This window comes from Mirounga angustirostris, unplaced genomic scaffold, assembly GCF_029215605.1.
Source record: "Mirounga angustirostris isolate CCGP_5_RB_7025 unplaced genomic scaffold, mMirAng1.0.hap1 SCAF_3, whole genome shotgun sequence".
NCBI classification, from domain to species: Eukaryota; Metazoa; Chordata; class Mammalia; order Carnivora; family Phocidae; genus Mirounga; species Mirounga angustirostris.
This window is the reverse complement of record NW_026991711.1, coordinates 106,044,197-106,067,385: the sequence shown is the minus strand read 5'-3', so window position 1 is coordinate 106,067,385 and position 23,189 is coordinate 106,044,197. Positions and strand designations below refer to the sequence as shown.

The following is a 23,189-nucleotide window of genomic DNA, read 5'->3' as shown; positions in this document are numbered from 1 at the left end:
GCAGATTGCAGTCATGATCTCCAGGTGGTCAGGCCTTTCATGCCACCAGGGCCCTAAGGCGAAGAACTGAGCACGGACTTGAGCCCAGTGTGCATGGTTCTTTTCTGTGGATTAACAACACCGGTGTGCAGATTTGTACCATATCAGCAAAAGAGGATTTTAGGGAGCAGATATGGATGGATTAGGGAAAAATTGCCACAACTGTTACAAAAGCAACTCAAAGTGTACATATCCTAATAATTCTAGGGTCAGAACTATATCTTCTCCCCTACACCCTGTCTGTTCTCCCTGCTTGTGTTTTTTTCCCCCTTCACATTCTAACCTATTCCATACAGTGCCGATATATATGCTATATCTTTTTGTTTCTTTATACATATGCACAGTTCCTGCCTCGTTCCTGAGGCAGATTCACTACTGCTAGGTTAATCTTACACTGCATCTTTGATCATACGTCATTTCCCTACTTGAGAGCAGATGGCTTTTCATCAGCTCAACTGCAGAGGAAAAAATCACATTTCTTTAACCTGGTATTCATGTCCCTCTGTAACCTGCTCCCACCATATTCCTCTGGCCTTGCCTAACATGACCCCGCTGCGGGTGACAGGCATGTGGGACTTCTTGCCCCTTCCTCCCTCGGCCACTCCCTTCCTCCTCCTTTGTGCCCTGCATACCTTAGCTCATTCCTTATTCTATTTCCACAGTAGCTCCTCACCACATTTCATTGCTGTTTACCATAGGAAGCCTTTTCTGATCATCGGGGTCAATGCTTATTTCTCCCTCTTCTGCATGTGTGTGTGTATGTGTGTGTAAAATTTGGGGGGCAAATATTGTGAATGTTTGTTTGTGTCTACTAGTTTTATTTACACGGGTGCTGTGGCCCTCCTTCTCTCCCCACCCCGCACCCCCACCCCCATGCCTCCTAGTACGGCAATGAAATCTGGAACCTGAGATGGTATTCGATGATTACTTTTTGCATAAATTAAAGCACATTATTATGACTGTGGTTGTGGTTATGCTTATTATTGTTGCTACTTTGTTTTTATCACTGATACAGACATAGCTCAGAGATCCTGCGGGTTCGGTTCCAGACCACTGCAGTAAAGCGAGTATCATATTAAAGCGAGTCAAATGATTTTTTTAGTTTTCCAGTGCCTAAAAAAGTTATGTTTAGGGGTTACCTGACTGGCTCAGTCAGTGGAGCGTACAACTCTTGATCTCAGGGCTGTGAGTTCAAGCCCCATACTGGGTGTAGAGAGGACTTAAAACTGAAATCTTAAAAAAATTATGTTTACACTATACTGTGGTCTGTTGAGTGTGCAATAGCATTACATCTAAAAAAATGTACATACCTTAACTAAGCAATATTTTATTGGTAAAAAATGCTAACCATCATCTGAACTTTCAGCAAGATGTTGATGGCTACTCACTGATCAGGGAGGTGGTTGCTGAAGGTTGGGATGGTTGTGGCAGTTTCTTAAAATAAGACAACAGAGAAGTTTGCCACATTGATTGACTCTTCCTTTCATGAACAATTTCTCTGTGGCATGTGACACTGTTTGATAGCATTTTACCCACAATAGAACTTCTTTTAAAATTGGAGTCAGTCCTCTCCAACCCTGGCACTGCTTTATCAACTAAGTTTATGTAACATTCTAAATCCTTTGTTGTCATTTCAACAATCTTCACAGCATCTTTACCAGGAATAGATTCCATCTCAAGAAACCACTTTCTTTGCACATCCATAAGAAGCAATCCCTCATCCGTGAAAGTTTTCTCATGATGGCAGCAGTTCAGTCCCATCTTCAGGCTCCACTTCTAATTTTAGTTCTCTAGCTGTTTCTAACCCATCTGTAGTCACTTCTTCCACTGAATTCTTGAACCCCTCAAAGTCATCCACAATGGTTAGAATCAACTTCTTCCAAACCCAGTAGATGCTTGATGTTTTGACCTCTTCCCGTGAATCATGAATGTTCTGAATGGCATCTGGGAAGGTGAATCCTTTTCAGAAGGTTTCCAATTGACTTTGCCCAGATCCATCAGAGGAATCATTATTTAGGGCAGCCATAGCTTTGCAAATATTTTTTTTTTAATAATAAGACGTGAAAGTCTTATTATTACTCCCTGATCAAAGGGCTGCAGAATGGATGTTGGGTTAGCAAGCATGAAAACAGCCTTAATCTCACTGTCCCTCTCTATCAGAGTTTTTGGGTGACCAGGTGCATTGTCACCGAGCAGTAATATTTTGAATCTTTTTTTTCTGAGCAGTAAGTCTCTCAACAGTGGGCTTACAATATTCAGTAAACTGTGTTGTAAACAGATGTGCTGTCATCCAGGTTTTGTTGTTCCATTTATAGAGCACAGGCCAAGTAGATTTGGCATAATTCATAAGGGCCCTACGATTCAGAATGGTAAGTGAGCATTGGCTTTAACTTCAAGTCACCAGCTGCATTCACCCCAAACAAGAGAGTCAGCCTGTCCTTGGAAACTTTCAAACCAGGCATTGACTTCTCCTCTCTAGCTATGAAAGTCTGAGAAGGCATCTTCCAGTAGAAGGCTGCTTTGACTAAATTGAAAATCTGTTGTTGAGTGTAGTCACCTTCATTCATTATCTCAGCTAGATCTTCTGGATAATGTGTTGTAGCTTCTGCATCAGCACTTCCTGCTTCACCTTCTATTTTTATATTATGGAAATGTCTTCTTTCCTTAAACTTGATGATCCAAACGCTGCTAGCTTCAAACTTTTCTTCTGCAGCTTCCTGACCTCTCTCAGGTTTCATGGAAATGAGGAGAGCTAGGACCTTGCCCTGGATTAGGCTTTGGTTAAGGAAATGTTGTGGTTGGTTTGATCTTCTATCCAAACCAAGGAAACCTCCATTTCAGCAATAAGGCTGTTTCCCTTTCTTATCATTCGTGTGTTCACTGGAGTAGCACTTTTAATTTCCTTCAAGAACTTCTCTTTTGCATTTGCAACTTGGCTGGCTATTTGGCACCAGAGGTTTCGCTTTCAGCCTGTCTTGGCTTTCAACATGCCTTCCTCTCTGAGCTTAATTATTTCTAGCTTTTGATTTAAAGTGAGAGGCATGTGACTCTCCCTTTCACTTGAACACTTAGAGGCTATGGTATGGTTATTGACCGGTCTAATTTCAATATTGTTGTGTCTCAGGGAGTTGGGAGGCCCAAAAGGAAGGAGAGAGAAAAGGGACTGGCTGGTTGGCAGAAGAATCAGGACACACATTTATATATTGTTTGCTGTCTTATGTGGGCATGTTTGATGGTGCCCCAAAACAATTACTATATTAACACACAAGATCACTGATCACAGAGCACCATAATAAATACAGTAATAATGAAAAAGTTTGAAATATGTGAGAATTACCAAAATGAGACACAGAGACGCAACATGAGCAAATGCTATTAGAAAAATGGCGTCGATAGACTTGCTCAATGCGGGGTTGCCACGAACCTTCAGTTTGTAGAAAAACAGAAACAAAAACAAAAAAAACCCCAGAATATCTGCAAAATGCAATAAACTGAAGTGCAATAAAATGAGGTATGACTATACAGTTGTTTTGTAGTTTCTGCTCCTCGGGCAATAAAACATTGCTCACGGAAGCAATCATTGCTACCTTATTCACCATCCTGTATCCAGTGTGAACTTTAACCTATTGCTTTAAGAAGTTTTTCCTCTTAACAAATTAGACCCTGTTTCCCCAGAGTTTGTTAATTTTTGAAGCCTTTGAGCGTTTGAGCGTTTGCTGGCCCCCATTGCACTGTGTAGTGAGTCTGTGGGTTGCAGGCAGATAAGGTCTCTTAGGATGGTGTCACAAGTGTGTCCATCCACAAAGAATCCGATGAGAGACAAAATGCCCAGTTCACCTGCTTCTGCCCCCTTTGATGCCGCAGCACATGGCATGTGTGATAACATATTTCCCGCAAGCAGCACTAACCGGGCAGAGCCAGGGGAGCAAATGCAGGCAGTCCCCTCGGTGCTGCCTCTTTGTTTCAATGAAGTTAGATTAGGGTTGCACTGCATCACATTGAACTGGGGTGCTTTGATTTCTTTTGTTGTAGGAACAAAACCGTAAAAGAGAGAATAGAACAGAGGTGCTTCTATAATGAGCATTGAAGTGATCGAGGAAATCTATATTGGACAAAAGACCCATTTATCAGTGCCATGAAAATCCTTTGAATAACCACAGTGTTTTGTTTTCTTTAAAGTCTTTTATCCCTTGTAGTCTGAGGTAATAGGTATCTCTCTAAAGGTTAGATAAAGATTTTTGCACACAGTGAGGGAAGATGAAAATAAAATTAGAAATAGTGATTACCATTTGCGGGGGGGGGGCATTAATTGTCATGCACTATTCCAAGTGTTTTTTTCTTCATTGTTTTTTTTTTTTTTTTAAAGATTTTATTTATTTATTTGAGAGAGAGAGGAAGCATGAGGTGGGGAGGGTCAGAGGGAGAAGCAGACTCCTCGCTGAGCAAGGAGCCCGATGCGGGACTCGATCCCGGGACTCCAGGATCAGGACCTGAGCCGAAGGCAGTCGCTTAACCAACTGAGCCACCTAGGCGCCCTTTTCTTCATTGTTTTATTTAATTACAAGAACAAGCCCATAAGCCCCATATCGTTACCATTTTCCAGATAAAGAAAATAAGTTTTAGAAAGTGATAAAGTGGGTTTGGAATCCAAAACCTAATCCAAACTCTGCTTTCTTTCTACTACACTGGACTTCGTCTACATATGAGAATGAAGGTGTTCAGTTGAACCAGACAGTAGAACAACTCTTTTGTTTTGGTCACTGGATTATTAACCACAGATTAGACTGGCAGTGTCTTTCAAAGGATGACACACTACATAATGAGTCAAGGAAGCACTCTCCTCATTAGTTGCCTGAAAGTTGTGTGTTGTGTATTTTACCGATAGTAATTAGGATACCAGCAATTTCGAGGGCTGGAGGGGCCGTCCAGTTCTGACTAATTCCAACACATTGCTCTCGACTTGAGAGAGAATATCCCTGGAAGGCCAAGACATTCCAGAGACAGATTGGCTCTGAAATATGTAGTAAAATGTGTGGGGATTGGTGATGTGGGAAAGTAAAAAACAAGCATACCATAGTGGGATGCTAACTCTAAAACCTCCTACAAAAATCAGTCTCAACCAGCAGCTTTTTTTTTGGTATTTATAGTACCTAGGAGATTTATGACCCTTTATTTTTTTTTTATTTTTTTTTTATTTATGACCCTTTAGATCAATAAAAACCAGTATCCAAGTTCAGATATCCGATATCATGGATTTTCCAGAATAGTACCATATTTAAGTTTAAGCACGGCTTTTTGCCTGCCACAAACTCCTTTCCCACCTGACCTCAAACAACTGACTTCCCCAAGATTTTATTCTTGGCTTTCTCACTTAGTAAAATCTTCTCTACCACACCCCAGATAATACCACCCACTATCAAGACTAGTTACCACTTACAAACTGAGGGCTTCTAGATCTATACCTCTGACTTTGACCATTTTTCTGATTTCCATCTCTTGATTCTACATTTTTATTAAGATGCTTCTGAGCTACCACAAGCTCAGTGAATTTCCTGTTTTCTCTTCTTGTCCCTGAACATCCCCTGCTTACCATATTGCCTCTCTTCATTAATGGTACCATCAGCCATCTGAGCATCCAAATACAAATTCCTAGAACCACCCTGGGTGCATTTCTCCTTCACTTCCTTTAGCCACCCCCACCAGCACTAGGTCCTATCCATTCTGCCCTGTCCAAATCTCCTACCACTCCTGGCATCTGGCTTTTTACTGTCATCTTTCTAACTGGTGTTCACTCCCTCTAGTCCATATTCCATTCTTCTACAAGCACACAATCACTTTTTAAGGTTTAGCTTAAACACAACCGTGTTCATAAAGCTTCCCCTAGCTTGGACATTTCTTCCTCTCTGTCACCAATCACATTGAATAGTTACTTTATCTCATTGCCTCCCTGTGATATTGTGAGTTATAAGGAGTATATATATATCCCAAAAAAGGTCATTGGAATCTTCAACCTATAGGTGCTTGGTCAGAAGCACAGGTGGTGACCTGGACTTGCAACTGGCATCCCAAACTGGGGAGGGGGGCAGTCTCCTGGGACTGACCCATAACCTGTGGGATGTGAAGCTATCTCTGGATAGATAGTGTCAACCTATACAGAAGGCAAAACTGAAAAAGAACAAAGGCATTTATCTGGGATCTCAGAATTGTAATTCAAGAGCGTGGATTCCAGCAGTAACCAGGAAATGTCCTGCCTACAGTGTGAAAGCAAGGGTTTGTTGTTTTTTTTTAAGATTTTATTTATTTATTTGAGAGGGAGAATGAGATAGAGAGAGAGCATGGGGGGGGAGGGTCAGAGGGAGAAGCAGACTCCCTGCCGAGCAGGGAGCCCCATGCGGGACTCTATCCCGGGACTCCAGGATCATGACCTGAGCTGAAGGCAGACGCTTAACCAACTGAGCCACCAGGCGCCCGAAAGCAAGGGTTTTTATGAGAAAAAAGGAAGGAGAACAATTAATGACTCAGATAAAAGAGGAAAAAAATTGTCAGTTGGTACCAACAGGCAGAGCTGCTTTTGGTTACAAATTGATCAACTATTCTATTGGTGCTAACAAATGAAACTACTCCTGGTGTACCTTAATTAGTTTAGCTAGTATGTTTTTAAAAAGTCTACAACCCACGGTCTAATGATCAGAATGCCCATTGTCCTGTTGACTTTATAAACAATTGCTTGTAAAATACTTGCTGTTTCTGGCCCAGTCCAAAGGTCTTTTTGCCCAGTTCACAAAGAGTTCATTAGCCATTTGTTTTAGAAAGGGAAATGAAGCTTTTCTCTCATGCCCGGAAGTTTTATATAATTCCACAATAGTGTCAGATTTGAGTTAAATTGGAGGACACCCAGCTGGTGCCAGAGCATTGCTTATTGGCGGGGAGAAAACAACCCCACATACATTGAAATTGGGTGCTTAGAACTTTACTCCCCTTCTAAAATACAAAGTTGAGAACAGAGATGGAGCCCTCTTGAGCTTTGTATTCCTGATGCTCAGAACATAATAGGTAGTTAAGCTTTTATTAAATCAAATATCCCCAAGCTGAGTTCTGCTTCTCAGTAACTTCCATGCATTCTTCTAGACCTACCCTTTACAACTACCCAAATGTCTCCTTCTTTTATTTGACACTTCCTCTAGTATTTACAAACAACATTCTGATTGTCTCTGAAGTCTTTTTGTTTCCTGATGTATAACTGCAAATCCTTTCACTACCCCTGACTTTAATTTCTGGAAACTTCCAGATCCTGGTCTTCATCTTCTGGAGACAGCTCATTACTTAATGCCCCTTTTAGAACCAAGTATGAATATCAAGATATGATCTGAAGTCCATGGGTACAGTAACCTCCTTTGAACGCCCCATATAATCTGCTTCTATAATGCAGCCAGTATTTGGGACAGTTTCTTAGATGTTATATCCCCTTCTTGCTTAAGCATAGCTAGAGGACAACCAAACATACAGATATTTCTTCACATGAAATGACAATTTCCACAGAAAAATCTTCCAGGTTTAAGTGCAAAGACTTCACATTTCTCTCCATTAATTTCATTATCTTTCCTTTTTGTCTTTCAAGATCTTTCTGATTCTTGGTTCTGTAATCTGATGGATTAATAATCTCTCCCAGCTTGGAGTCACCTGCAGATTTAATAAGCGGTTTCCCCCTTGATTTACACAGAAATAAAATATCTAGATATTTATTCAACCCCTGTTTTAAGTCAGATATTCTCTCTAAGTCTTTATAACTTTCCATTCTTTCTTTCTAAGCTATCCCCAGTTAATAAAATTCTGTTTATCTTGATTTCTTTAAATACACTTATCACTGGACCACCCTTACTAAACAAGCTCATAGAAATTTTTCAGTCAATAGAAAAATCATCTTTAAGGGAATTTCTCCTTCATATCATTTCATTATAGGCCATGTTGATACAGGGAATGAGAAAGAATTTTTAGAACATACAACACAGCTTATTTCAATAAATTCACTTTTCTCAAGTTCTTAAAGATAGAAAAAAGAAACAAGTCCTGTAAGGTATTTGAAGGATTTGTGCACGTTAAACAGGACGAGAGATGATTTAAGAGCATAGAAGCTGCATTTTGAAAAGGAGGAAATGTAGTCAATTGCTTGAAAGCCTGTTTTGCACAATACCAAATATTTGTGATTTGCCTCAGGTTTTTTCTATTTAATCTGGAGGCTTTATGTCAAATATGCCATGATGTATATAATCAATGACAGTGAGCAAACCTCTACAAGTGAAATAAAAAGACTAAGCAATGGAACTAGGAAGAGCCATATTACTTAGAATTACGAAGAGCCAGTTATTAAGACTTTAAATAAAAGATTAAGGGCACAAACTAAAACCAGAATACCAGCAGAAGGAACACTGAGAAGACCATGGGCTTCAAAAGAAAGGTCAAAGAGATCACGGCACACGTTCATAAAGCCAACATGGCAACGTGGGAGAAGGGCAGAGCCCGCCTAGTGCAGCTTTAAAGTGCAGGACTCAAAAGGCTGGGTCAGCATAGCTGAGGATCTCCCCTCATTAGAAAGAAGTCCACATCCTCAGGTCTGACACTGACAGAACTTTCGATGAGACCTTCTCCTGAAAGGAGCTCCCTCCTTGACAGTTTAACAAAGTTAGTTTTTTAACTGTTTCTCCTTACCTCACCATGCGGGTGCCTTTTAAAAAGTCCAGTTAGACATCTGACTCTCCTCCAGGGCCATATATATGACAGGTCACCTAAGGAGCTTCCCAACCCCCTCCTCTTCTCTAGGACTTTGCATGGGCCAAATGTCTCTACAGGATTCTGGAAACATTTTTGATTGCCTGAGATGATTGTATCCCTAATCATAGAACCCCCCTTATGACACAGCACGTACGAGATCAGCAGACTTGGAAAGCAATGTAGTCCATGATTTATTTCTAATTTGGCATACTTTGGATGTAAACCAAGATGTCTAGAAGAATCAGCTAGTTCCTTAACCTTCTTTGCCTCATTAGTCACATTTTTCTTGTTTCTGTTTCCTCTTTATCCACATACCATCCACACCTGCCTACTCATAACAGCCTACGCAGACATCATTTTCAGATTTTGGCAGAGGTGCATACACACAGATCATAGGTTGAGGCAATATATAAATCATGAGACCTAAGAAGCTTAACTAGAAACAACTGCAAAACTTCTGGCCAAAAACAACAAAGAGGTACTATTACGAAAAGAAGTGAGTTTTAGGAATCGTGAAGCTGGGCCTGTCAAGGCCATGATACTGCCCCCTCCTTGTGATGGTTTAATGGTGCTGCTCTGTGTTAAGACCAGAATGCTGCCCTTGGGCCCTAAGACTCCAGCCCTCTCCTCGGGTTGACCTCTGTGATTTCTAACAGATCTCCCTAAAGATTTGCTGAAATTGTTCATCATCCGTACTGTGCATAGACTTCTAAAGGCTCAGCCTAGTATTTCTGGAAGAACTTGGAAACAGCCTCACCCACCAAGGGCAGACCGTCATGGACATTTTGAGCCAGTAGTTTCATCACTTTGACTCCCACGGTAAGTTGCCAAAGCCCTGGGAAGACTGTGCCAAAGAACAGACTATTTGTGAGTTGCCACAGTGCTGTCCACTGGTGGATTTATTTGACATTTGGGTTTCTTTGGTTGTCACTGCATTGTCAGCTCCTAGATTAGAGCCAGCAAGAACAGGTCCTCAATCAAAGTGCACTGCTTAAATTGAAGCAAACCTCTTCCTAAATACCATCAGTTTACTTTCAATGATTTTTTTCCAACAAAAACAGTAATGCTGAACCGATAGTCATCTATCTATTCAACAAGTATTGCGCAACCTCTGATTATGAGCACATACAACATATCTGATCTGGGGAAAAAAAAAATGGAAAGTGGTTCCTGCTCTTAAAAAGCAAGTAGTCTCATGGAGAAGGCAGAAACTGACTGATAAAAATAAATGATTAAATGCCATTTAAGTATCTATGGATGCTCTGAAGGGGAAGCATAAGGAACTCTAAGACAAATGAAAGGGGGTGGACACTTTATACTGGCCATCAGAAGAGACCTCTCTAAGGAGGTGATGTTTAAGGTGAGAGAGAGGACGATGACCAAGAGCAGAGGGAAGAGCATTCCAGGGAGAGAAGAGAACATATGTGAAGCCCCGAGATGGAGTTACTGTTATCTATTGATGTGTAACAAACCACCCTGAATTTAGTGGCATAAAACAACCAATTTACTGTGTTCGTAGGTCCTGTGGGTCAGGAATTTGGATGGGCTGCAGCCAGGATAGCTTGTTCCTGCTCCACAAAGTATGGGGCCTCATCTGGGAAGACTAAAATATCTGGGTGACTTGGATGGCTAGGGGCTGAAATCAGCTGGAGTTTTTAGGACTTCGCTCCCATGTCTGGCTCTTGTGTTGGCACAACACAAGGTCTAGGCGGAGCTGGGGCCATGAGCCCCCGGGCATCTACGCGTGACCTGTCCAGTGGCTTGGACTTCCACTTGTGGTGCCCCAGGGGAGTCGTATTTCTTACATAGTGGCTTAGGGCCTCAGAGTAAACAACAGATGATGCCTAGCCTTCTAGAACCTGGCCTCAGATGTGTTATGGGCTGACTTAAGTCCCTCCAAATTCATATATTGAATCCTGGGCTCCAGTACTTCAGATGAAGATAATGGAGATAAAGCTTTGGAGATAAAGCTTTTCAAGACGTAATTAAGGTAAAATGAGATCATATGAGTGGCCTTCCACTATGAATGGTGTCTCTATGAGAGGAAATTAGGACACAGACAACATAGACCAAGGGACGAACCAAGTGAGGTCACAGTAAGACCATGTCTAGACAGACAAGGAAAGAGGCCTCAGAAGAAACCAACCCTCCGAACACCTTGATCCTGGACTTCCTGCCTCCAGAACTGCAAGGAAATAAATTTCTGTTGGTTAAGCCACCCAGTCTGTGGTATTTATTTATTTATTTATTTATTTATTTATTTATTTGACAGAGAGAGACACAGCGAGAGAGGGAACACAAGCAGGGGGAGTGGGAGAGGGAGCAGGCCTCCCGTGGAGCAGGGAGCCCAATGCGGGGCTCGATCCCAGGACCCTGAGATCACGACCTGAGCCAAAGGCAGACGCCCAACGACCGAGCCACCCAGGCGCCCCCAGTCTGTGGTCTTTGTTACAAAAGTCTTAGCAAACTGATATATCACATAGCATTTCTTCTCATGTATTCTCTTGGTCAGAGCAGTCACAAAGCCACCCAAATTCAAACAAGGGAGACGTGGACCTCACTTCTTCATGACAGGAATGTTGAAAGTTATGGGGCAGTGTTTTAAAACTGCAGCGTTTCAGAAGGAACTTGGCAGTTGGCGGACCTAAAGGCCAATGTGGCTTGGACACAGTGGGCAAGGCATCATGTGGGAAGAAGTAAACGCCAGGAGGTAGGCAGGGATCAACGATTTGAGGACTTTTTTGTCCTGGCAAAGAATTCAGATTGTGCTCTAAGTACAGCAGGATTTTAGAAGGTTAATCTGGAGAAGGATGTTTTGATTTATATTTTTGAAAAGCACTAACGCAGCTGTGAGGAAGAGGACAACTGGAAGCAGAGTGACTGATTATTACGTGAACTGAGGGGTTCAGGTGAACAAAGTCGTTGGCTTGGAGGAAGGGACTGGTGGTGAAGATAGAGAGGAACAGGTAGGTACAAAAGAGGGTTTGAAGGTAAAACTGGCAAGACTTGATGAAGAACTGAATGTGAGTTTGCAGGGAACTGAGTACAGAGGATCACCTACCAGATTTACGGCTTGAGAAACTAAAGATGCTATTTTCTGGGATGGGAAAAACAAGATAGATCGGATAGGAAGGTGAATGCAAATTAAAGGCTTTATTTTGGACACATAAAGCATCTTTTGAACTTTCTTCAAATGGAAGTTAACAAATCTCCCCAGAAACAATATCCAAAAGTGAAAAAGCGCCCATAATTTTATTCCCGTTTCTCTTTTTTTTTTTTTTTTAAAGATTTTATTTATTTATTTGAGAGAGAGAGAATGAGAGAAAGCACATGAGAGAGGGGAAGGTCAGAGGGAGAAGCAGACTCCCCGCCGAGCAGGGAGCCCGATGCAGGACTCGATCCAGGGACTCCAGGATCATGACCTGAGCCAAAGGCAGTCGCCCAACCGACTGAGCCACCCAGGCGCCTCCCCGTTTCTCTCTTTTAACATAAGTAGAGTAGAAAGAAATTAGCTGGAATTACCCAAGGCAAATGTCATCTCCAGCTTCTAAGAGCTCTGCCTGCCTTCATCCCCAGTTGAAGGTGGACTCCAAGTATGTAAGTAAGTACTAACAACTGTGTTTTTAATTAAAAAAAAGAAAAAGAAAAGATTAGACCTGTTGAAAAATATCAGTCTCACTTTATAAAAGAAGGACTACCACTTTTTTAAGAAACAAGTAAATCCAATTTGTCCAGGAAAATAATCAGAATATATTAGAACTCTCTATACATCTAGAAAAGAATAGAACTCTAAGTAGAATTCAATATCAATCTCATTTTTTAAAGAAGAACTAAGATGTTTTCTTCTTAAGAACAACAGGTATCACCTGTTCAATAATGAAATACTTAGCAAAACATAAGGAGAGTTCTGAACATTGGGAGAAGAATGGACCCAGACACAGTCTATGACTTTCTTTGGAAAGCGGGTAATTTAGTATAATATTTAGGCCAATGTGCATCAAAGGAAATATAAAAAAGAAATACAAGTAAAGTTTTGATCTTTTTAACCCTAGAAAACTAATGAAAACTAATGAGAGTCATAAAATAATAATATCTACAAGGAAATGGCTAAAACTCTTTAGCAAAACTGTGTCTACATGATTCCCAACACTTAGACTGAAAAATGAAAACGGAAGTGATTAAAATGTTTTATAAAGCCACATCTGGATTTTTTTACTGATTTTTTTTCCATTTTAATCTATAATTTTGACTTTGTTCACTATGCACAGCTTGATGTCTAGATAATGGCAGACATTTTTTATGAGGGAATAAGTATGTCTACATTGTTGTTACAGCGGTATTTTCAGATAGGAATTTTTATGTATACTTTATGTTTATAAGCATCATTTTATGTCTTAAGGAAAAATATATTTCAGTTAAAAGACTTCTGTTTGACTTCTGCTAGATTAAGCACCTGCTCATTAAAAATAATAATAGCTAATATTTATTGGGACATTTCTATATGTCAGGTACTATGCTAAGTAATTGAAATGACTTTCTTTTTCATCCAAATACTTCTTATCAGGTGTGTGCTATTTTTGTATCCAGAGGATTAAAAACTCCATTTTAGAGATTATGTGAGTCTGCTAGGGCCTCTATAAGAAAATACAACAGGCCGGATGGTTTAAACAACAGAAATTAATTTCTCACAGTTCTGGAGGCTGGAAGTCCTAGATCGAGGTAGGGTTGGTTTCTGGTGAGACCTCTCTTCCACATGGCCCTGCAGGTGGCCATCTTCTCTCTCTGTCCTTGTGTGGCCTTTCCTCAGAGGGTCAGCGTCTAAGACTCACAGAGCTCTGGAGTCTCTTCCTCTTACAAGGACACCAGTGCCCTCACAGTAGAGCTTCATTCTTATGACCTCATTTAATCTTAATTGCCTTTTTGAAAACCCTATCTCCAAATTTAGTCACATCGAGGGTTAGGGCTTCAACATGTGAGTTTTTTGAAGAACCCAGTACAGTCCATACAGAGATATTAAGAAACTCATCCAAGGTCATATACCCAGGAAATATGGGAGCCAGATTTAGAACCCAGGCAAGTCTAACTGTAGAGCTCTGTGTTACGTGTTCACTCACTTTGCCTGATATAGTAATCTCTGTCTCTGTCTTCCAGAAACCTTGGCAGGTACACCAAAATTAGAAGCAATGCAATCAGCAAAAATTTATTTAGGTCAAATAACATGAAAACATGTTTCATGTACTCAACCAATCATTTTGGTCTTTCATTCTGTGTTGAAGATATTGTGTGTATGTGTGTGTGTGTGTGTGTTTTATTTTTTCCAATTGATGCCAAAAAACCAACTTACTTCAGTATGGATTGAATATTTTTAATCTCCAGAAATCCTAAGGAAGGTATAGCAGTAATAATAATAGTCCATTTCAGTAACACAATTTCTGTATCTAGGTTAATAATCTAGAGGGCAATATATCAACATTATGTTAATTAAACTCTTAGTTTGCCGTACCTTGGGAGATATTATGAATGGTGCTGAAGAGAAAGAGTCAATATGCAAATAGTTACAGCATCAAGGTATAGTCAGGAAATTGTGGCACAGATGAGACAAACTCATACATGCATGAAAGAATATAAATGTAGATAATGTGAGTGGCAGTAAATACTAGAAGTAGGCATACTGGAACAATGATAATACTTCTTACCTGTGCACTTGAAAATTCTTTACACACAGTAAATGGTTTTTTTAATGCAAGAAAATTAAAAAAGTACAGAGAATGTCAGAGAAAGCCACTGATCATTGAAGCTGGGAAGTACAATTCATTGTCAGAGACTATTTTGAAATACAAAGAGCAACTATATACATAGCTTGGTGGAACAAATGTGGGATAAATTCAAGAAGAGAAAGCAGTGTATCTACAATGCCAAATATTATGTAACATAAGCCTAGAATATCCTTTTGTTACAATCTTGAATTAAAACTATTTATGTAAAAAAGCTTGCTTTCATGAAATTTACCTAAAACAAAGAGTCACAATTTAACATCTATTAATAATTATTTGCCTTCAGGTCAACACATGTTTACTGACTCAGACCCTCAGATGAGAAATCATAGCTTTTTGGATTCATCTCCTTTCTCTATTCCCTCCCACAGACCTCCTATCTCTCCCAGATTGGAACATTAGTAAAATATGGTAAAATCTGAGCAGAGGATGGGTAGATACATGGGTTAGTCTTACCTCTTTGGGGATGCAGAATCCATTTAACACAGCATCAGATGAAAAAATTAAAAAGCAGCCACTTAGTAAATATTTGTAGTGAGTTGCCTCAAATACCTGCACATTTAAAAACTTAGAGAGGTTTAAAACAGTAGGATAAAATATTCAGTAACTAACTGTCCTCTCAACTCTTTTGTTATGGAACAGACCTAATCCATGTTTATCTTTCAGACTACATTTTCAAAGCAAATAGCAATTGTATTATAACCACGCTATGTCTTAGCTCATCTTTCACTGTTCCCACTTGTTAGCACAAAAAAATCGTGGCGCCTCCACAACGTGGGACCCCAGCAGGGAGGGCTCAGTAGTGATAGCAAGCACAGCAACAGGCTGTCTGGTGTAGCTTCTTCCATTCACAGATTGATTTTCAGCTATGTGTAATCCTGTTGTGTTCTGAGTGCCTGGTTCCAAAGACAGCATAATAAGCTCTCCATTGCTGCTTGTTTAATTAATCAATTATAATATTCATCTTCTTGAGCCACTAACAGATTAATTTAGACAAGAAACAGACACACATGCACACAAACAATTATCAGTAGTGGAGTTTTGTCATTTCACCAAATCCCTTTAGTATTGAAGCAGTCACATATTATGAGCTATTCACTGTATCCCCCACTTTCTCTGGGGAGGCTGTGCTTTTCTTACAGGTGGAAATAACAGTAAATAGTTTTGGGGGAAAAACAATCAGGTTGGAAGGGTCAGGTATCGAACAGCGAGCAATGATCTGCTGAGCTCTGCCCCATCGAGCCATCACACTGCCATATCCAAGGTCCGGAAGACCACACACCTACACTCATCCCCTCGGACAGCGGGGGTTTGGTGAAGTTAGGGCCAACGCGAGCGCGTGACTCGCTCTGCAAGACACGCACTGCAAACTGAAGACATGAGGGAAAACAGTCATGCTAAGTGTGATGCAGCGTGCCCTAAAGTTGATAAAATGTCCTTACGTACCTGAAGTCGTGCCTCATAAAAATATTAGTAAACCATGAAGTGTTGGTTTTGGAGGAATGGTGAAAGAATCCAGGGGCTCGGGGAGCGTAAATCCAAGCCACGGGGAGAGAAGGACATGTGAGGCCAGAGAGGAGAGGCTTTGGGCTCCACGTCAGCTCAGCCATCCGCAGCTTCATGGTGTAACAGCTGCGAGGCTTGGGGCGAGTCTCAAGTACCCCCTCTGAAAAATGGGGATAGTGAAAGTCAGCCCAGAGTGGCACTGTGAGAGCTGAGAGTGATGCCAAGGACCTGACAGGAGGCAGATGCCCAGTAAATGTAGGTTTTCTTTTTGGATGTAAAACCTAAGGACCTTTTTAGATGCCTTAGGAAAGGGCCAGGTTCAGTGTTTTCCAAGGAGAAACAGCTAGGAAAATCTAGGATGCTAAGACCCAAGGCTGTGCTCCTAACACTTGGCTTAGCATGAAAACCTCACTTGGAGAAGAGAGGCCCTACAGTTTAATCACTGAAAACTAGATTTTAGGGACAGGTTTGAGCCAAATGGTTTGGTTTCTTTCCGAATGCCAGGTGTTCTGCTAAGTACTTAACCATAGCTTTTCCATCCATTTTCCAGTATTTGTAATGTTCAATGAGTTTCTTTTTTTCATCGATTCCTTCTGGAATGAAATCCACTACCACTGTCAATTGTTGCTTTTCAAGGCTTCATTAAAGCCACTTGGATTAAGGCTTTGAGCCTTGAGAAACACTGTTTGCTTTGCTTGGCCGTGCTTTAATGTGAAAGCCTATAATGAATTTCCTCAGTGTTGTTCTGGGAAAGAAAATATCTTGTCTCGAGCAGTTCTTGTCTCTGCTTGCCCTAGTGATAGATATTAAATAATGTGGTGTTTAACCTCTTCATTTTTCTTCACCCAGAAAACAAGCAGTCAAAGACACAGGAGGCAGTTAGGTAGGAGCTGAAGAAACAAAGAAGGGCCGTATGGCACTCCGCCCCCCACCCCACCACCTTTATTTTATTCTCCCTTCTCTGTGTCATTTTTAATTTGGGCATCTACTGATGAGGAGGAACTTCTGGTGAAAAATCTAAACTCAGATCTAATTGATATGGGGTTTCATACTGTTCTTTCTTTCTCCCCCTCTGCCCCTTGTGCTGTTCTACTACGAACAGCCGGAGAGGCTAAAGAACTCCCGAGGAAGACGGATGTGAACTTGAGTTTTTGGGCAACTATCAAATTTTAGGAATTATTATTATTATTATTATTATTATTATTATTATTATTATTATTATTATTATTATTATTATACTTTGTTTTATTCTTATAAGGCCAGCCAAAATTTCTTGAGCCAAAGATCACACTTTGACCACCTGTCTGCAAATCCTGGTAGGACTACCTGCTAAAAAATCCAGAATATAACCACTCTTCCACCCTTCCACCTCCTAGTCTCATCTCCATTGTTTGGCCCATCACAGTTCTCCTCATGGTTGGAATGGTCTCTACTTCCGACATGTCTGGAGTCGGTATGCAGCACGGCAGCCTCCTGATGCTCATGCAAGTCAGGGGATGCCTTGCTCTGCTCAGGACGGCTTCCCATGTCTCTGAGCACTCAGAGAGGGGCTGACTGGACGCCCATCTGTGCTGACTGGCTGAGCCTCCACGCAGCCCACACATCCCACCTGCTTGCTCCCACATCCACGGCTTTCTACTCCGATCATACTCACCTCCTCAAGGTTCCTGCCCCCGTGCCCAGCTTGCTTACACACCAGGGCCTTTGCACTTGCTGTTTTCTAGGCCCAGAATTCTCTTTTTTTCCAAATGTCTTCAACACTCACTTCTTCACTTCCTGCAAGCACGTGCTCAGGTGGGACCTTCATTGACCGCCTTACACAAAAAACAGTTCTCAGTTACTCTCTAACCCCTTGTGCTGCTTTGTTCCTCTTTACTGCACACATCATCTTTGGCATATGTTTGTTTATTGTGTCCATCCGCATCCACTCGTATGCAAACTTCATGAAAGAGACACCAACAAATGAGACTAAGTTTGAGAGGCTCGAACTTCCCCATGATGTACATGGAGCAGGGGGACCACAGCCTCCAGTCTGGCAGTCTCTGCAGCCTGTGCGCTCTCTGCTCCATCAAGCCGCTGACTTTGAAGCAAAACTAGCCATGCTCCATCCATCGCTACTGTGGGTCTGCACATTCAGTGAAGACAGGATGCTCAAAGTGCACTACACTTTTCTACCTACCTGCTGCATCTAAATCCTGCAAACTTCCAGCATTACCCACTTGCTGACAAGGTTACTCAGCCTGGGGAAGTTGAAGCCTTTGTCAGTCCTAGGTTTGCAGGAGAAGAAAGAAGGTTAAGAGAACAAGACCGGACACAATACGGAATTCCTTAGTTCCGAGAGCTTGTGTCACCTCTCTAGCTAATCAGCATACTCTTTTTTTAGTAGCTTTTTTTCTGCACACTTCACCTCTCTCCCATTGCAATTTAAAAAGAAGAAGAAGAACAGGCCTAGATGCTTCTTTTGAAATACAATGATCCTCTGCCTCCAATATTGCTGAAAAGCCCTCCCTCCAGATTCCTGTAGCACATCCTCCGTACTCTTGCCAGGAGGATCTTTATAAGACATGAATCTTATTATTTTACTCCGTTTTGAAAAAGGAAAAAAAAAACAACCCTGCTATAATCTACAATCAAGATTGCTTGACCTAGCACACTAGCATGTGAGGCCCTTGCTAATTGAAATCCCACGTCCCTCACAGCCCTCTGCCTAGGCTTGCCCCCTCTGGCAACTTTTAATTTTACAACCCAAAAGTATTTATAAGGCCCTGCATGCATCGTTCAGTGTCACATTTCAACACTTTCTTCTACTCTAGACACTCTGAAACAGTACCTTCTCTGCCCAATTTCTGTCTGTTGTCATTAACACTGGCGTCTATCAGGTGGAGTTTGTCCATATACATAAATGTATATATTGTTTCATGCTCACAACAGCGCTGCTCACAAGCATGTTTAGCCCATATTTTACAGATGAAGGACGTGCAGCTCAGAGAGCCCAAGACCCCATGACTAAACTTTGGGAGAACAGGGATCCGAGCCACACTTTCTTGCCACAACCCCAGTGCGTGTCATCCTTCTTCCATGCTGGGTGCCACGCGTCTGTGCCTGTGATTGCATCTCCTGCTAACACTGCAGGTCCCTTTCTGGCAGAGCTTTCTCGTTCTCTTTGTAGCTATAGTGCCTCAGTGACAGGGTCATCAACTTTGCAGTTGCATAAATAGGATTAATTATCTGTGAAAAAGAGCGTGACTAGGGATTACGTGTGAACACCAACAGCTTTGGGGCAGTCAGCCCTCATCTTGACTGTGTGGCCTTGTCCCTCACCACCCATTCAGAGCTAACAAATGCTCACACTTCACAGAAGTTTGCTCATTCAGTTTTTGATGACCACAGATCTATGAACACAGCCATCCATAAACACTCATGCTTGCTCTCGTCTGTCTATGAGGACGTTTATAGACATACTTTTTTCTGTTACTGAGGATTTTGTTTTATGTACGAAGATAGGGTTCTCTAATACTTATTGCTGGTACTCTTCATACAGTCACCCTCACACCTGCTTTGCATTGTCCTTTCAAATGACCTCTGTTGATTCAAACATACTGCTTTATTTAAATTTATTTATAACTGATAATGTATGTTTCCTGTGACTCCCCCCAGAATTCAATAGATTTATTTTTTGTACGGGACTAGATGATTTGAAAGTTCGTATGGAAAAATAAATGCAAGAATTCTCAAGAATCTAAGAGGGAGAGAGAATAATGAGGTGGTTCAGGTAGTACCAGATATTGGAATTTACCTTAAAGCTAATGTAATAAAAAAAAAAATGCTATTTACACAAGAAAAAGCAAATAGAGCAGTGGAATAGAATCAAATCTAGAAACGTGTATAAGTGAATGTGGGAAGTTACTCTATGATAATGAGAGTATTTCCATTCCAGGGGAAATAGAGAGTTCATTTAATAAATAATATTGGCATTATTTGGTTATCAAAATCAAAAAATAGTTTGAATTTTAATAATTTAGTCTTAACCGAAGAAAGAAAGAATAGCACTATACATTTATAAATTTACATTTTTGACTTGTTACCACACATATTACCTTTGTAATTTAAAAGAATTAGGATTTATTTTAAAAGTAATATTTACATATTGCATATTGTATATTGCATGTTCCTAACATTAAAACAATTCAGAGGTTATAAAAGTAAATACTGAAAAACTCCTTTTTATAGTACCCTCAGTTTATAATTTCTCCTCCCTAATATTTTTATATGCATTTACATATACACATGCAGAGGGACATTTTTTTTTACCTTAATGAGGATGACATGATATTATTTCACAAATTTTATATTTTTTACATTACATGTATTATTCTGGACGACTTTCCACAAAAATATATATTGACAAATCTCAATCTTTCCAAAGGTTACAGACAGTATTCCATTATATGATTTTAACTTCAATTTATTTAAGTAGTCCTTTATCGATAGGGTTGTCTTTAATATATTGTTAGAAGTCAAATCATACAGAAGGAACAAAAATGAAAAGTCAAGTTCCCTCTGACTCTATTTCCAATATTCTTCCCCAGGAATAAACACAAAATGGATCTGTGTTATAGTTCTGGGATTACCATTGCAGCTTAAATGACATTTTCCTCTTTCTTTGCATTTTGTTTTTGTTTGTTTGTTTGTTGTTGTTGTTGTTTTGACCTTAGAGAGTAGCTCTTGCCTTCCTAGTACAAAAACTATACCATCTACTGAGTGTCTGCTCAGTCTCCTACCTCCTCCACTTCCTTACATCTGCTGTTCTGTGACCATGATTATGTATTACTTGTTTAGTCTGTCAGTCAATGCAAAGCTTTTAACCTAGATTTAAGAGACATCGATGAGATCATGCTCCTATCAATATTTACTACAGAACAAATTATGCTGTTTGATTTAGAGAGAAAGAAATATAATGTTAAGACACTAAGACACTAATCGCCTCCCCTTCTGAGATTCTAATTAGACATACGCTAAAACTTTTCTTCACGTCATATTTTTGAACCTTTCATATTTCCATCTTTTTTCTCTCTATGCTGATCTTTTCTTCAGATGTTTCTTCCTGTTTCTCTCTTTAGCTCTATCCAAATGGCACTCTTGCCTTTTTCTTCCCCCAAATATTTGCCATTTTTAGAGTTTCTGTTTGATTCCTTTACAAGTCTACAAAGTCATTCCTGGTAATTCCTTCTTTCTTGATTTTTTTTTTTAATTCCTATATTATTTCTTTAAATTGTCCACACATAACTGTTCTACATTTTATATCTGACAGTTCCAGTCTCCGCAATCCTCAAGGGTCACCTCTGTTCCTTGTCATTTGCTCTGACTCTTGTTCCTGGAGCTTGCCTTCTCTTGTGCTTGGTGCTCTTTGATTTTAAGCTTTCTGTTTGTTCTTCTTCTGTGGGGATCCTGTGGGGATGCTTTCCCGAAGAGAGTTCCTATATCTGCTTCTGCTGTGAACTAAGGATCTGCACCAACCTGGGACCATGTGGTGCCTCTGAGAATCAGAGTTCAAAGCAGGATTCTCAGGCTCAGCTTGTTTATGGTGTTGGCCCAAGGCTCAAGATCTAATTTATGGCATAAGACCTCAGGGCAACCATGCCCCTCCCTGCCACTGCCACTCCCAATGGCTTGTGGTTTGGGGTTTTGTGACCACCAGGAAGCATGCCCCAGCTAGGGTCTTTTCTACAGCAGGAGGGTCCCTCCCAACAATTACAGTCAACCATATTGCTGGAAGCAGTTATCTTTATGAAATATTTTCAGCAGTGTTCTGGGGGAGCCAAGCATGATTGTATCAAAAGTAAATGAGCACAGCAAGGGAGAATGTGCTTGGTGATTAGGATAAACTGTAATCAGCTGGTTATCATATTAATATAGTGAAAATAACTTTCTGTCTGAGCTCTTTTGTATCAGTCCAACATTTCTTTTTTTAACATCTCTAATTAATTCCTAAATTAATTTGTTTGGCCACAGTGTTTTATGGATTTTCATTAAAAAGTGTGACAAAAGTGCTAGTAAGCCTTTTAACTAAGGTGGCAAGTAACTTTATGGCACATATGTAATGCTTCCTCTGATTTCTGTGTTTCTCTGGCTAAAAAAAAACATAGAGGTTATGCTAATAGACATCAACAATTTGAAAAGAGAAAAGTATCAGCATCCACCACTGTATCTATCTATATTGTATATATATATATATGTCTTTTGATGTTATAATATATGGCATGAAGTTAGGTTGTTTTAGCACATGGTCTAATTTCTTTCAGGTGCTAGACCTTTGTCCTTGTGCTATTTTGCCCATGGTGGAAGTAAAGTAATCCAAATGACTTAACACCATTATCTCAGAGGTGGACCTAACACCATTATCTCAGAGGTGGACCTAGTTCTTCAGTACCTCACCTCTTATTTTTTATCAGGCCATTAACAGCAAAGTGTTCCATTTCCAATTTGTGGGGAAGTGAACACAGCCTGCTTCCTGCCTCTGCATTTAGAAGAGTCCAGCATTCTCTCGGCACACCATCTTCAAAAAGATTTGAAATTTCTTCCTAAAGTGCTGGGAATAGGGAAATCTTATATCAATGTGAGAAGGGTTGCTCCATTTCTAGGAATTCAAAGAAATTCAGGATATGAATTTTACCTAAATGAGAGCATATTCAGCATGGAGTAGGGTACATGACAGACACTTAATATTTATTATTTGTTGAATGAATGAAAAAAATAAATGAATGACTCTTTTAAAATAGAGAACCAATAATACAAAACTATCCTACTAGTAGTGATTTCATGGAGAGATTTTATTTGCTCTTTTATTTAGTATGCTCCCATCCCACCACACGTATACATACACACACAGCAAGAGAAGCAGGGATAGAAAATAAATTTAATTTATTCCAGCGTGAATTTTGAGGCCAGAAATAACCAATAATTATAGTCCAAATAAGTGACCTATTGCATTAGGACATATATTTAAGCTCATATACTTTTATAACAACAACAAAAAGAAAGAAGCCCTTCTCACTGATTTTTCTGGCCTATTTTGTTCTACTGACTGTAGCTTTTTTATTT

General features: G+C 40.3%; 1 protein-coding gene and 1 pseudogene across 1 annotated transcript in view; one reads left to right on the top strand and one right to left on the bottom strand.

The window, feature by feature from the left end:
- Window positions 1-23,189, top strand: part of NXPH2 (neurexophilin 2) — a 114,985-nt gene that overhangs the window by 43,962 nt on the left and 47,834 nt on the right. The gene's annotated exons all lie outside the window — the stretch shown is intronic.
- Window positions 1,402-3,235, bottom strand: LOC123839139 (tigger transposable element-derived protein 1-like; annotated as a pseudogene).